Source organism: Petromyzon marinus, assembly GCF_048934315.1.
Source record: "Petromyzon marinus isolate PM22_M1 ecotype Great Lakes invasive population chromosome 84 unlocalized genomic scaffold, UKy_Petmar_22M1.pri1.0 chr84_unloc.3, whole genome shotgun sequence".
Taxonomy (NCBI): domain Eukaryota; kingdom Metazoa; phylum Chordata; class Hyperoartia; order Petromyzontiformes; family Petromyzontidae; genus Petromyzon; species Petromyzon marinus.
The window spans coordinates 1348478-1361584 of record NW_027422640.1 but is presented as its reverse complement, the minus strand read 5'-3'; the positions used below and the strand labels follow the sequence as shown (position 1 = coordinate 1361584).

At 45.2% G+C, this 13107-nt stretch overlaps 1 protein-coding gene across 1 annotated transcript in view; it reads right to left on the bottom strand.

Annotated features, from left to right (window-relative positions):
- Positions 1–11359, bottom strand: part of LOC142908438 (NACHT, LRR and PYD domains-containing protein 3-like) — a 44690-nt gene extending 33331 nt beyond the window's left edge. Inside the window, exon 1 of the mRNA XM_076059145.1 lies at positions 11281–11359. The gene's annotated coding sequence lies outside the window, so the exon portion shown is untranslated. The remainder of the gene's footprint in view (positions 1–11280) is intronic.
- Between the last annotated feature and the right edge of the window lie 1748 nt (positions 11360–13107).

The following is a 13107-nucleotide window of genomic DNA, read 5'->3' as shown; positions in this document are numbered from 1 at the left end:
GTTGCTACTAAAATCTGAGAGGTCTCGGTTAGGTACAATTGTGACTTTAAGTATTTGATTGTGAATACATTGAGTTATGTAAATTGTAATGTAAGCTTAAAATTGTTATTTTAATTTATGGAAATACATTAAATAGTATCGAAACACCTTAGGCATCTCAAAACACTCTTCAGCGCAAGCATATGAACATTCATATGAACACAACACTACGACAAAAAAATGTCAACCTAATACAAAACACCACACAAGTCTAGCAGATTAAGTAGCTTTGTGACACCACGCGCTCAATGCCTCTATCACCGTGATGCCACGCAGACGGCGAATTGCGCTGTAATGTGCAACGATCGGGAAAGTGCCACCTCTCGTTGAGTGACGATTATGATGGAGGTGGAACGGCAGAGGGTGGGAGCCAGGTTTGATCTTGGGTGGTCCCTATGCAGTGGGCACTCCCATGTTCTCAATGTATGGGTAAAGGGTGATCTGAGGTTGTCTAGCAGTAGTATGATGTCACATACGCTTCACGGATATCAGTGAACGGGATCTTTTGTTCATAATAAAGGTTTTTTGGGTTAGATCGCGTTTATTTATAAATGTGTCGTAACCCTCCACCACCCGACACGGCCAATCAGCAAAGAAAAGTGTCACGTTGACAAAAGACAAATAATTCACTACTTCAGCCCACCGGTGTGTTGAAGAGTTAATCCACATTTACAGTTTGAGTACGACGTTTCGCTGGTAAATACTTCCAGCATCATCGGGCAATTCGCCAGAATGGTAAAGCCCTCGCTTGCTCCCGGTTTTATATAGAGCAGAAGAGTGACGTCATCACTATATAAAACCGGGAGCAAGCGAGGGCTTTACCATTCTGGCGAATTGCCCGATGATGCTGGAAGTATTTACCAGCGAAACGTCGTACTCAAACTGTAAATGTGGATTAACTCTTCAACACACCGGTGGGCTGAAGTAGTGAATTATTTGTCTTTTGTCAACGTGACACTTTTCTTTGCTGATTGGCCGTGTCGGGTGGTGGAGGGTTACGACACATTTATAAATAAACGCGATCTAACCCAAAAAACCTTTATTATGAATAATATTGGTCGCGAAAGCCTACGTGTTAAACTGAGGGATCTTTTGTGTGGCGAAGCCAAAACTTAAAGTACACACATGAGGCAGCGTCAATGTTACTGTGATGTTCATTATGTTAAATAAATCCCTTATCCAGGACAGCAGTGGTCCAGGTGTCTGTGCAGCCATCTTCCTATGCCATTGAATCTCCACCTACACTGTCGCTTAGGAATCCTTCAAAATAAGCGGCACGTTACATCATCAGCAGCAGCCATTGTCTCTCCCGCTGGATGAACGCCTCCCTATATTTGTTTTACATAAGAAATTAATGAAAAGATCCTTAGTTTAACATTTAAAATTAGTATCCATAAAAATTAAGCATCTCCATAACAGCATCTTGTCAGTGAGCATGCACCACGTGCATTTACAACAGCACGCAGAGCATGAGACTATAACGAGTTTTGTACATCATGTTCGTAAACCCAAGTGACCCATTATTTAGTTTGAGATATTCATACATTTAACTCGTTGTGTATTGAGCTGTGTGTATTGCACCGCTGCAAACTAAATATGTATACTGTACATATACAGGCCGGTCTGACTTAATGAGCGTTCTTTCTACGAGAATGCCCCATAACAAGCAATTTGAACGTAAACCCATTTTTTGCTAAATTAGCAAATAATTGCGTAACGAGCGGAGACGGCTTGATCAAATAGTATTCTTTGGCAGCAGGGAGCATACAGTGGCCTGCAGTTGTTTGCATCGCGCGCTTTCAGATGCGCTTCTGCTGCCATCTGAAATGATCGTTCTTCTGATATTAGGAAGCCACTGGTGCAATACACTTGATTGAAAACTCATTTCGTTAGAAGTGAGTTTTGCGTTTAGTTTATTGTCTTCATCCTCACCTCACATTCAATAACGTTTTGTTCGTATGATTTGCTGAGCAGTCAAATAGTACGAGGAGACACTCTAATGGGGGGGAGGGGGGGAGGCCATGGGCTCAGTCGCTTTCTCTCTCATACAGCACACATCTCCACGAGAATTACGAAAAAAATGGACACCTGGCAAATGGACATCCATTGATGTTTACGCCCAAGGTGCAACACCTCTGTTGGCTTCACTCTCGTGCAACTCCACACTGCACACAGCAGACGCGCGTTCCCTACAGAGGATCAACAGTCGAGCGTCTTCTACGCCTACAGCACGAGCTCCAGCACAAACATCCCCCATGGAGCTCCACAGACTGGTGGGGCAAGTGCTGTTATTGAGCCCCTTTGAAAGCCGGCACGGCAAATGGGGGTAGAAATGGCCAGTACCACACCTGGCCACGTTTGTCTCATAGATTATACTGATTACCTATTGTACCAGGTACTAATTTAATGCAGACTCAACCTAGAGGACCCAAAACTGGTATAGATATCATGTGCTATTGATAACTGTGGCTGAGTTTGTTGTGCAGCATGGCTCGCCACTAACACACACATAGGCGATGTACACAAACATACGCAGATACAAACGAGAAAATTCTCCCAAAAAGTTTTTGACAAATAATTGGGATTAGTTCTGCTAGCGAGCACCTAAGAAGGCCGGTATGGTACGTGAAAGTGGTGGATACATACACAATAACAGCCATTCACCACTAAAAATTGGTGACGTCAAAACTGCTTGTGCCAGGCTAAGTGCACATTGAGGTCATGTGGACTGTCGAAGGCTCATGGGCAGGTTACAGGATAGATAAAGGTGCCATGGTTTGACTGACAGGGATGACTGGCAGAATTTCCACCTGTGCTCCCTACTGTTCCAACTTGCTGCATTTTACTCGTCCTGCATTACGCTCGTTGTTGTGAGCATCACTCCTCCGCCCTCCGTTACTCCTCCAGAGAGGCTGATCTTGACACCACTGGTACGAGCTGTTGGCAAGCCCAAGCAGCTCCACATCCTTCCGTTACACAGCAGTCAAACTCTTGCCTATAACGTTTAGCCCCTTATATCTGGACAAACAGAAGCTGTTTGTTTATGCAGTGACTGGGCATTTTGGCTACATGACCCAGCCAGTGCTGCCTCACCTGCCTTAGTATCTGACTGATGGGAATTTGTCCAGATCTTTCAAGGATCTAAGCTGCTCACATAATCTAGTTTGTTAGACCCATGGTGGATCGTAGACAACTTGAATATGCAAAACCAGTGTAGATGTTCCTTTAAAAGGGATCCACATTTCTCAAATGTAGAGAAGGGAGGGGATATCTGGCTGAGAAGACCCAGAGATTTATGTGGAGCGACAGGCCATGCAGTTTTCAGTGCGTTATGCAGCTGAGATAATTATGTTAAACTGATTCGGAGCATGACCTCTGCTGCTCAGCTGGAGCTGGTCATAAGCACCCTTTCGAGGTATGGAAAAATGTTCCGCTCTGTCCAAAACTGCCCCACCACTCATGGGAAGTGGAGGGACGGGATAATGCGATGACAGAATACACAGGCAGGTGCTTTGTTTTTTGTGTGGATGAATGTAAACCCTATTTCCTAGTAAAATGCTCGAAGTTCAACAAAATCTTCTCCAGCTAATACTGGATATAATTCTTATGGTGGGGATGGTTGTAATGTGGAGCTGGGTAGTGGTAACACACGCTCCTGTCTAATGAGGAACCGACAGATAGGGACCAATTTCAAGATTATGTAAACAACGCCTCCAAGACCTGCCCAAGAACCCATTGCAATTTTCAGAAGGGATGAATTACCGTATTTTCCCGCATATAACCCGCGGGGTATACCACTTTTTCCAAACAAAACAAGACCCTTCGGGGTGTATGGAGGTGCGGGCTATCCCAAACATTTTTTACACGTGAGACGTCATAACTCGTAAAAAAAATTTCGTGGTAGGACTATCCACTATGCAACACTTACCTTTGATTAAAGCACTGCTGAATAAACCACTCACACTAAAATTGCACGTGTTATCACGTTTTAATGATTCGAATTGTTTGTACAATGAAATTACAATGTTTGAAGTGGGCGCACTTTGTTTACCGGCGACGGGAGAGATTGGGGGAGAGAGAGGTGGGGAGTTAGGGGTGGCTGCAGAGCAAGATCTGTGGTAGTGACGGGAGAGCTGGGGGGTTGGGGTGGCTGCAGAGCAAGATCTGTGGTAGTGACTGGAGCGCAGGGGGGAGAGAGAGGTGGGGGGTTGGGGTGGTTGCGGAGCAAGATCTGTGGTAGTGACGGGAGCGCTGGGAGGAGGCAATGGCGTCACCGCAGTGCCGCTATTGTTTGTGCAGTGCGCAATCTACCAGTGCTAAAACTGTACTAATCTACCAGTTATGTGTTACTTACTTATTGGATATTTACTTTTGTTACTTATTTACTGTTTTAAGTTCACTCGTTTCCGGTTAGTTTGTTGTCTTTGTGCACTTTATGATTTTAATGTTTACAATTGATAGTGGAATATATTACAAATGTAAACTTCGTATTAATATGATGAAATTAAGCTGTGGTAACGACGTTAAAGATATTAATGCATGCGGGGTATATGGAGGTGCGGGCAATCTGAAATTTGTTTTACACAAAACGCTATTTTTGCGGGGTATATGCGTTTGCGGGTTATATGCGTATGCGGGCTATATGCGGGAAAATACGGTAGTGATTAAACGTGGTGTTTAATTGAAATAAAGAACGTAAAAACTGGTACAAGGGCCCATAGAGGACTACAAAGACCTAAGAAGGCAATGCAAAACTCAGATCTGGCATGACCAGAGGGGGCCTGATGGAAAATCTGCAGCAGTGGAATGATAACTCTCTAAGTCAAATCAAGGATGATTTTGCAAACTTCAGTCAGCTCAGGGGAGCCTACTTCAATGTTTCCTGCGCAATTACAAATGCCAGTGGCAAACTCCTCAGCAGTAGCATGCTAGAAGTAATTATGCTCCCAAATGCAGAATCACTCTTCGTCATATCCCTCTGAAGAGCTCATGCAAGCCACAGCAACCAAAGACCCTACACCTTCTGCATTGAGCCATTTGAAGAAAAAGTGAGGGGTGCCCTAAGAAAAATGAAAAAAAAAATCAAAGTATCCAACATTTGCAATATCAGAGCAGAAATGCTGATGCCCAGAGGCTCACCTATCATCACATAGTTGGGAAGGATCTTTTAACACGTGTGGAGGGCAGGCATGACACCAGCTTGCAACGATGAAGCCTTTTTGGTTGGACTGCAGGCAGTCTTACTCGTGCCGTGTCAGTCGTAGAAGTTGTTGGACCATACTTATATTTGCCTCAAGCAAGTCTTGACGAAAAAAGTGTGGTATGACTGAAATTATCTGCTGAGCAGTCAAATTGTACGAGATGAGACGGGAATGGTAGGGAAGTAGAGGCTGCGAAATGAAAAATAACCAATTAGACTGCATTTACAGTGCTATGCACACCACTGAGATAAGATCACCATTGGGAACAAGGTGTACATGCAGCCTACCTTTATAAAGAGAGAACAGACGTGATAATCGCAGGAAAAAAAATCTGTGGATAGTAAGACACAGGCCCAAAGAATTACATCAAAAGAAAAGGGAATGAGTGACCTCCCAATGAGTCAAGGTTGACTGGAAGTTTCAACAGGAAGCCTTGGTTGATGGGCGTAGAATGAGTCAAGGGGAGTAAAGCGAGATGGTAGGGACGATATAGGAGAGCGTTGGGAGGGGAATGAGACGATGGGAGAGGCAAGCAGGATCCATGGATGATCTTGAAGACAGTAAAGGGGATATTGTGCTTGATGCAGAAATGAATCGGGTACCAGTGGAGGGATCAAACACGATCACAACTTTACCAATTAACAAAACAGGCAACAGAAAAAAACGAGTACAGTATTGTTCTTTGGTTCTTTCGGTAAAGTCACGTAGAATGAGAATAAAATAATAAATTGATAAAATAAAATAACACAATAATATTCTCACGACGTTTCGGCCACAACACAAGTGGCCTTCATCAGGTGAAGGGACGAGACTGTCTGGTAGGACAGCGCTGGAGTGAAAAAAGCCACGTTCAGATCACGACCTTTAAGCTGTGTCAGAAGAAACAAAGCGCCTTGACAAAGGAATTAGCATATAATTTAGCATTGAAATGGCCGAGTGATTAGCTTGTGACTGGTCACAGAAATGGCTATGTTAGAGTTAAAGCATACACATCCGCAGAGGCACCCCTTGACAAAGGAATTAGCATAGAATTTAGCATTGAAATAGCTAAGTTAAAGCATACACATCCGCAGAGGCACCCCTTGACAAAGGAATTAGCATAGAATTTAGCATTGAAATAGCTGAGTGATTTCTGTGACCAGTTACAAGCTAATCACTCGGCCATTTCAATGTGATTTTTTTTATAATTTCTGCATGGTGTACAGTTTGGAAAGTACCGACATGGCAAATTTCAAGTTTGTTGCATGTCGGGAAGTACGCTAAACATTTTGAACAGACACACAATCATTACTTTGCCTTTTATATATAAACTAATGCAGGAGTCCACGTGTTTTTAAAGTCGTGGATGTTTCTTGACCATAATTCAACGTGTGGATTGTTGAGCGGGAAAGCAGGAATGATTTAGATAACACCTGCCACTGACATTCACCATGGCAGGGAATCAAACTCATGTGACGAGGTTCATGCTCAGCGCAATATCTCCTGCAACACCACTCTCACTTTGATGATTAACCTCGGGGAAATTATATCATCATGTATTATATAGAAAATATTATAACGGGTTTTAACCATCATGTGATGAGTACCCATTTCACAACAGAGAGTGTAGGGCAGTGTGGTTCCTCGTGGGTACGGATAGTGAGTCCACCCCAAGGGGTTTCCAGAAGATGGTCGGTGAAAACTCTTGTGCTGCCATTCTCTGCCATGTGATTCTCTGCATCTATGCTCTGAGATTTGTAATTAGATTCTTCATCACATAACCATTAAAGATAAAACTGAACATCAACCGCTGGATAAACTCGGAAAAGAGGGTGATATGGAATAAGTGGGAAGCATGTTCCATCAGCCCCTGGTAGCTTGCCAGAATTGTTCTCTCGCCCCCCCCCCCCCCCCATCAAAGATAATCCACGGGGCCTCAAGCCGCTCTGGACCGTTGCCATCATCCTCCGAGTCTGCAGAAATAGACAGATCCCGTTCTTTCTCTCTCTGCATCCGTTAAAATAGAGGGTAAAGTAATTAATTAGCCAGCAGGGAAAAGCTGCTGGTATTGATAAGATCAGGGACCTGTTGACCCAAGAAGATTAAATGTATTCTTTCCATCTGATACAGGCACGACAAGATATCCCGCAGTCACACTTCTACAGGTAGCTAAAAACCAGGGACACCATCACCAAGGCTGTAAACAAAAACTTTGCCGAGAACACCCACCCCATAATGGACTGGCTCGTGGAGAAAAAGCAAAAACTAGCAAAGGCGTGAAGGCGTGCCATCACCTTGACTCAGGGGACGAGCAGATCAGACTAAAAACCAATAAACTGTGGGAATATACAACAGGCATCAGGGTCAGGACCGACTCCACGACCTCCTCCATACCAGGCTAGGGAATTAACATCTCGCCACCACGGGGACCCATGATAGGGGGTGGCAGGTAGAAGTGAGATCAGTGAGTATTTTCAAGATGGCGAGGGCGATCTTGTAATTTGATTCACAAATGAATTGGGAGTCAGTGGAGGGATCATAAATAAGACCGTAGCTTTACCAACAAAACAGGCGAAACAGAACAAATCGAGTACTGTACTATGAAAGACAAGACTCCCAGTTGCTTGGCAACCTTGATAAAAAGCGAGTTTTTAATTGCATTCAAACATTTACAGCGAGGTGGGTTCCACTCCAGTATAACTTCATGTAAACTCAGGCTTCTACGTGGGAATGAGTCTCATAGGCAACACCATGGGATGAAGGGGACAGTGGGGGTTGGTCGTTCCCTCACTTGACTGACTGGGCACGAGTAACAGACTTCAGCCCCCATTGACAATGTCTGTAAATAGGGAGGTGGGAGTCAATTGAGTCAGCAACAAAAACCGTTACTTTTAAATCGACATTTTTTCTGTAAAAAAACGATTGACTATATATTACGGTGATGCAAAGGGCAGTAAAGTGACCAAGACCACCAGGCGCTGTACCAGTATACCGCGTCAGATTAATATGGGGCGCCGCGGTGGCGAAATATTATCTCCATTGCCTCGTATGGAGCAGACCATGGGTTCAATCCCAACCCTGACACCTGCATATTCGGAGTTTGCAAGTTCTCCCCGTGGTCGCATAGATTTTTTTCTGGGTCCTCCGGTTTTTCCCTCCACATTTATAAACATGTGTTTTGTATTTTGGCAGTTATAAATTTACACGTGACAAGCCACTTCGTTGAGCTGTCATGTGTAGCCAGGTCGCTTCTGAAAATGCGAATAGCTCAGTGGATTTTACCTGATAATTAAAATATTTTTTTTTGTATTGAACCTCACGTGACAAACGCCAAATCCAACCAACCCGCCCAGCACAGAGACGCATTGAATAACACCATAATGAAGGAGGAAACATCTCACAAAGTCGTATATGCATCAGAGACAACTAAAGAAAAATAATCAAATCCACAACCAGACCAGGATATGATGATAAAGTAAAGCCCTGCTGGATAATGGGCACCCTAAGCGCTGTCGGTCGTGTGTTTTTTTTGCTTTGCTTTACTTTACCACGCTGGAAAGCGCAGGCTGGTGAAGCGAGGGGGCCAAGACTGATTCGTTTGTCAATCGCCTCTGATTTAATCCAAAGGCAAGGGATCGTAGTGCAGTGCGCCAAGCACTGTGCAACTGTTCCACCCCTGATGCCCTAGGCATGTTTGCGCATGAGACATTCAATATCAATAGAATTTGCAGGTGAAAGGTTTTCTAAAATTAAAAAAATGCAAGTGCCATTAAGGAAAACAGAGATATTTTAAGTTTTGCCAAAACAAAGTGGGCAGGTGTGAGATACAATGGATTAAAACGATGAATCACGACTGAACATACAAGCCAAGTACACTATGGTGGTGCTCGCTTCATCCACCCAGCTTGAGCGCGATTGCTTTCCAACGCGTATCTTGTGACTCGCTATGGGAATCGCTGCGTCGGTGTCCGGTCATGCAGCTCCACGCTACCCACAGCAGACGCGTACTCCCTACAGAGGATCCATGGTCACGCGTCTTCTACGTATACAGTAACAACAACAGCCATTCGCCACTAAGTGGTGGTGACGTCCCCACGACGCTTTATGCCAGGCTAGGTGCACGTTAAGGCAACGTGAAGTGTCGAACGCCCGCCGGCAGGTCACTGGGCAGACCCAGGTGCCATGGGTCGACTGACCGAGATAAGTGGACAATGCACCACCTGTGCCCCCTACTGTGCCAACTTGATGTTTTTAGTCAACCGGCGCTCCACTTGTTTTTGTGAGCGTCGCTTCTCTGCCCTCCGTTGTTGCTGGAGGACGACTGCCTCCAACTGCCCAGGAGCAGCGTCCTTCACGAGCCTCCTTCGTGCCTACAGCACGAGCTCCAACACAAACATCCCCCATGCAGCTCCACAGACTGGTTGGGCAGGTGCTGTTATTGAGCCCCTATGAAAGCCGGAATAGTAAACGAGGGGGTCGGTGGTCAGAACCAGGCCAGACCGCCTGATTAAGCTAGTGTGGGGCCTGTAGCATTTGTTAAAAAGGGGCCCTAAAAAAACAAATATTAAAACACAACATTTAAACTTGCATAGTAAAGTAATTGTATATTTTTTTTCATTTGCTATACTGCCAGATAATACGACAAATCGCTAACCTTAAACACCCAGTCGTTCATAAAAGTTGAAGGCAGTACAGTTGACCCTTCCACATCACGGGTGTTAGGGGAGCAGGCCCCCCACGATCTGGAAAAACCGCATGCAAACGTTTGGTCCCCTTGGCGAACGAAGCGAGCACCTCCATGTACGAGAAACGCGAGATACAAAGATCACTGCAAGATATCACGCGAGAGGCTGCCGTGAACACGCTTGGCGTCAATCTTGATTTGAAGCTTTCGTGACGTTTGGCGTCCTCCAAACCAGCACTTAGGACCGCACTTCTTTTCGCAAACTAACTTTTTACAACATTTTACTTTTAACACCATATTTATGGTGTTAAAAGATAAAATACATTAATATTATGCAGTACTGTACATATATTTTATGAATTTATGAGTTACTAAACCTTTATGTGTAGTCTGCTGGCCTTCGCGTGTCGTTTGCGGCTTTCGCAAAACTCCCAGAAACTCTAAAAAAAAATTCCCATTTAATTTATTATGCCGACCCCGCGATATATCGAAACCGCGATAGGGAAAGTCGCGATGCAGAAGGGTCGACTGTATAGTACTATAGTAATAGAGCAAGTTCAGAATAAATGAACCGGAATTGATAGCTTGAAAACATTTAGCGCGGGGCCCTTGAAAGTGCAGGGCCCGCAGCATTTGTAGCGACTTGTGCTTCAAGGATAATCCGGCACTGGCCCCAGGTACTCATTTGAGTAACACACACACTGACCTCCCTACCGCTCACCGTGTACACACACTCACATGTGCTACACCATCTTACACACACGCTGACCTCTCTACCGCTCACCGTGCACACACACTCACACGTGCTACACCATCTTGCACACACAAGAAAGAGACATTCGTTAACAAAAATAAAAAGACCCCGTGTAGACTACACAGGCGGTTTATCGTCTGGACCACACCACCCAACGTCCCCCACGCACCACAAACTCCCCACACTCCCCCACGTCGTGAAGTGTCACACCACCCACCGTCCCTCACGCACCACAAACTCCCCACACTCACCCACGCTGTGAAGTGTCACACCACCCACCGTCCCCCACGCACCACAAACTCCCCACACTCACCCACGCTGTGAAGTGTCACACCACCCACCGTCCCCCACGCACCACAAACTCCCCACACTCACCCACGCTGTGAAGTGTCACACCACCCACCGTCCCCCATGCACCACAAACTCCCCACACTCACGCAATCTGTGAAGTGTCACACCACCCACCGTCCCCCACGCACCACAAACTCCCCACACTCACCCACGCTGTGAAGTGTCACACCACCCACCGTCCCCCATTCACTACAAACTCCCCACACTCACCCACGCTGTGAAGTGTCACACCACCCACCGTCCCCCACGCACCACAAACTCCCCACACTCACCCACGCTGTGAAGTGTCGAGTCGCCCGCGTCTCTCGCCCCTGACACGCGCAGACGCGGCCCGGCTCCCCGTGTCGCCTCCTCTGCCGCTCTCTCAGTCTCAGGCCCTGACGCCAGCAGTGGCATCAAGAAATCTACTCCAGTAGTAGCAGGAAGGATAGGGGTAGGGGGGTGAGGGGAGGGTTGGTGGGAGGGGTGAGGGGGGGTTGGAGGGGTGCTGGGTGTGGGGAGCTGTGGCACCTGCAAGCACTGTTCTCTATGTGTGGTAAGTGTTACGTTTGATGTTTTATTACTTATTATGATTTGTATTTCTCATGGTAATAAGGTTTCTCAAGCGTGGAACATTACGGGGCGGAAAGTAGCTCATTTTTTAGCATGAGAGTCAATGGGGTAACGATGATTGTTCGACGAGTTTTTGCTTATCGAGCATTTTCCACGGAACGTATTTTGCTGGTTAAGCGAGACACGCCTGTGTTACATTGTACTGAGACAATGTTGGTTATTGTGATTGTGAGTTCCTCACCAGGTGACTTGTCATTGGTCTATGAGCTCAACTCACGATAACCATCAATGTGATCAGCTCACCTTTCACACAATTCGTGTGATGCACTGATGCAGGCCGTAAAACTCATGAAATATCTAAAGTGAGTCATTTGTTCCTAAAATAAGCATTGAGGTGGTGCTTATTTCCTGCTCACAGCCATCTTCCGGTGGTGGTTATAATTCTACTTTTCTATGACGGGAGCGATTTCTAGTCTCAATATCGTGTGGCGATTTTTATAGCTGGGTAGACAGTGGCAGTGTAGCAATCATTGCCTAATGATATTTCTATTTTTCTGACCCCGGGCGACTTGCAAATGAAACTGACTTGACTTCACCTGATTGGATTTCCCCACAAAGTCGTGCTGATTTTATCGACCCATTAAGGATGGTGAGATGAGTCAACCCCAACCAGGGTTTGACCTCAACCTTTTAATTGCAAAGCCGTTTACTCTACTACTGAGATACCAGGGCAGTTAGTTAACATATGAGTATTATCATCCTTAATAGAGTTTTTTTGGGTTGGATCGTGTAAATTTATAAATGTGTTGTTGTAACCCACCACCACCCGACACAGTCAACTAGTAAGGGTTGTCACGTAAACAGAACATGCCAATTCGTCACTAGTACAGCACACCAGTGTGTTGGAGAGCCAAGCCTCAACATTTACAATCTGAGTACGACGTTACGCCAGTAATTACAACTAGCTTCATCAGATTTGAGAAGTCTAACTGTTTCGTTCCTTATACAGAGGCGTAGATGTGGTAACTACACTTCTGCTCTCTGCGCAAAGTGAGGGGGGGGGGGAAATAATGAGCCAACGTACATTATGCATGTGTATTATGCGAGCCCTTTGATCTTGTCCTTTCTCTCTATTGTGTGTATGAAAATAGCCATACCAACTATAATCCCTATTGGAGTATGGTTCCCTTTAAAGGCATGCATTTAAATAATGTATTATTTGATTATTCGCTTCCACGCAGCACTAAGGCGGTAGCTATCCGAACGGTTAAAATATTTTTTACTTCTTTCAATCTCGACATATTCTCTAATTAGTCTTGGCCAGTAGTAGCTAGTTTTGCAAAGGAACTTCAACATTATCAAAAACAATTCAGTATCCTTGTTGGCACGCCTGTTCTGCAACTGCTGACAGTTGTATTTTGGAGTTTTAAATATTTCTCTGACGTTATTTTAGTATCGTGCTGATCATTCATCCTGTTTGCCCAGTCATAACATTTTCCACAAGTGTAGTTAATCCTGTACAAACCTTCTGTTGATAGCTTCGGTAA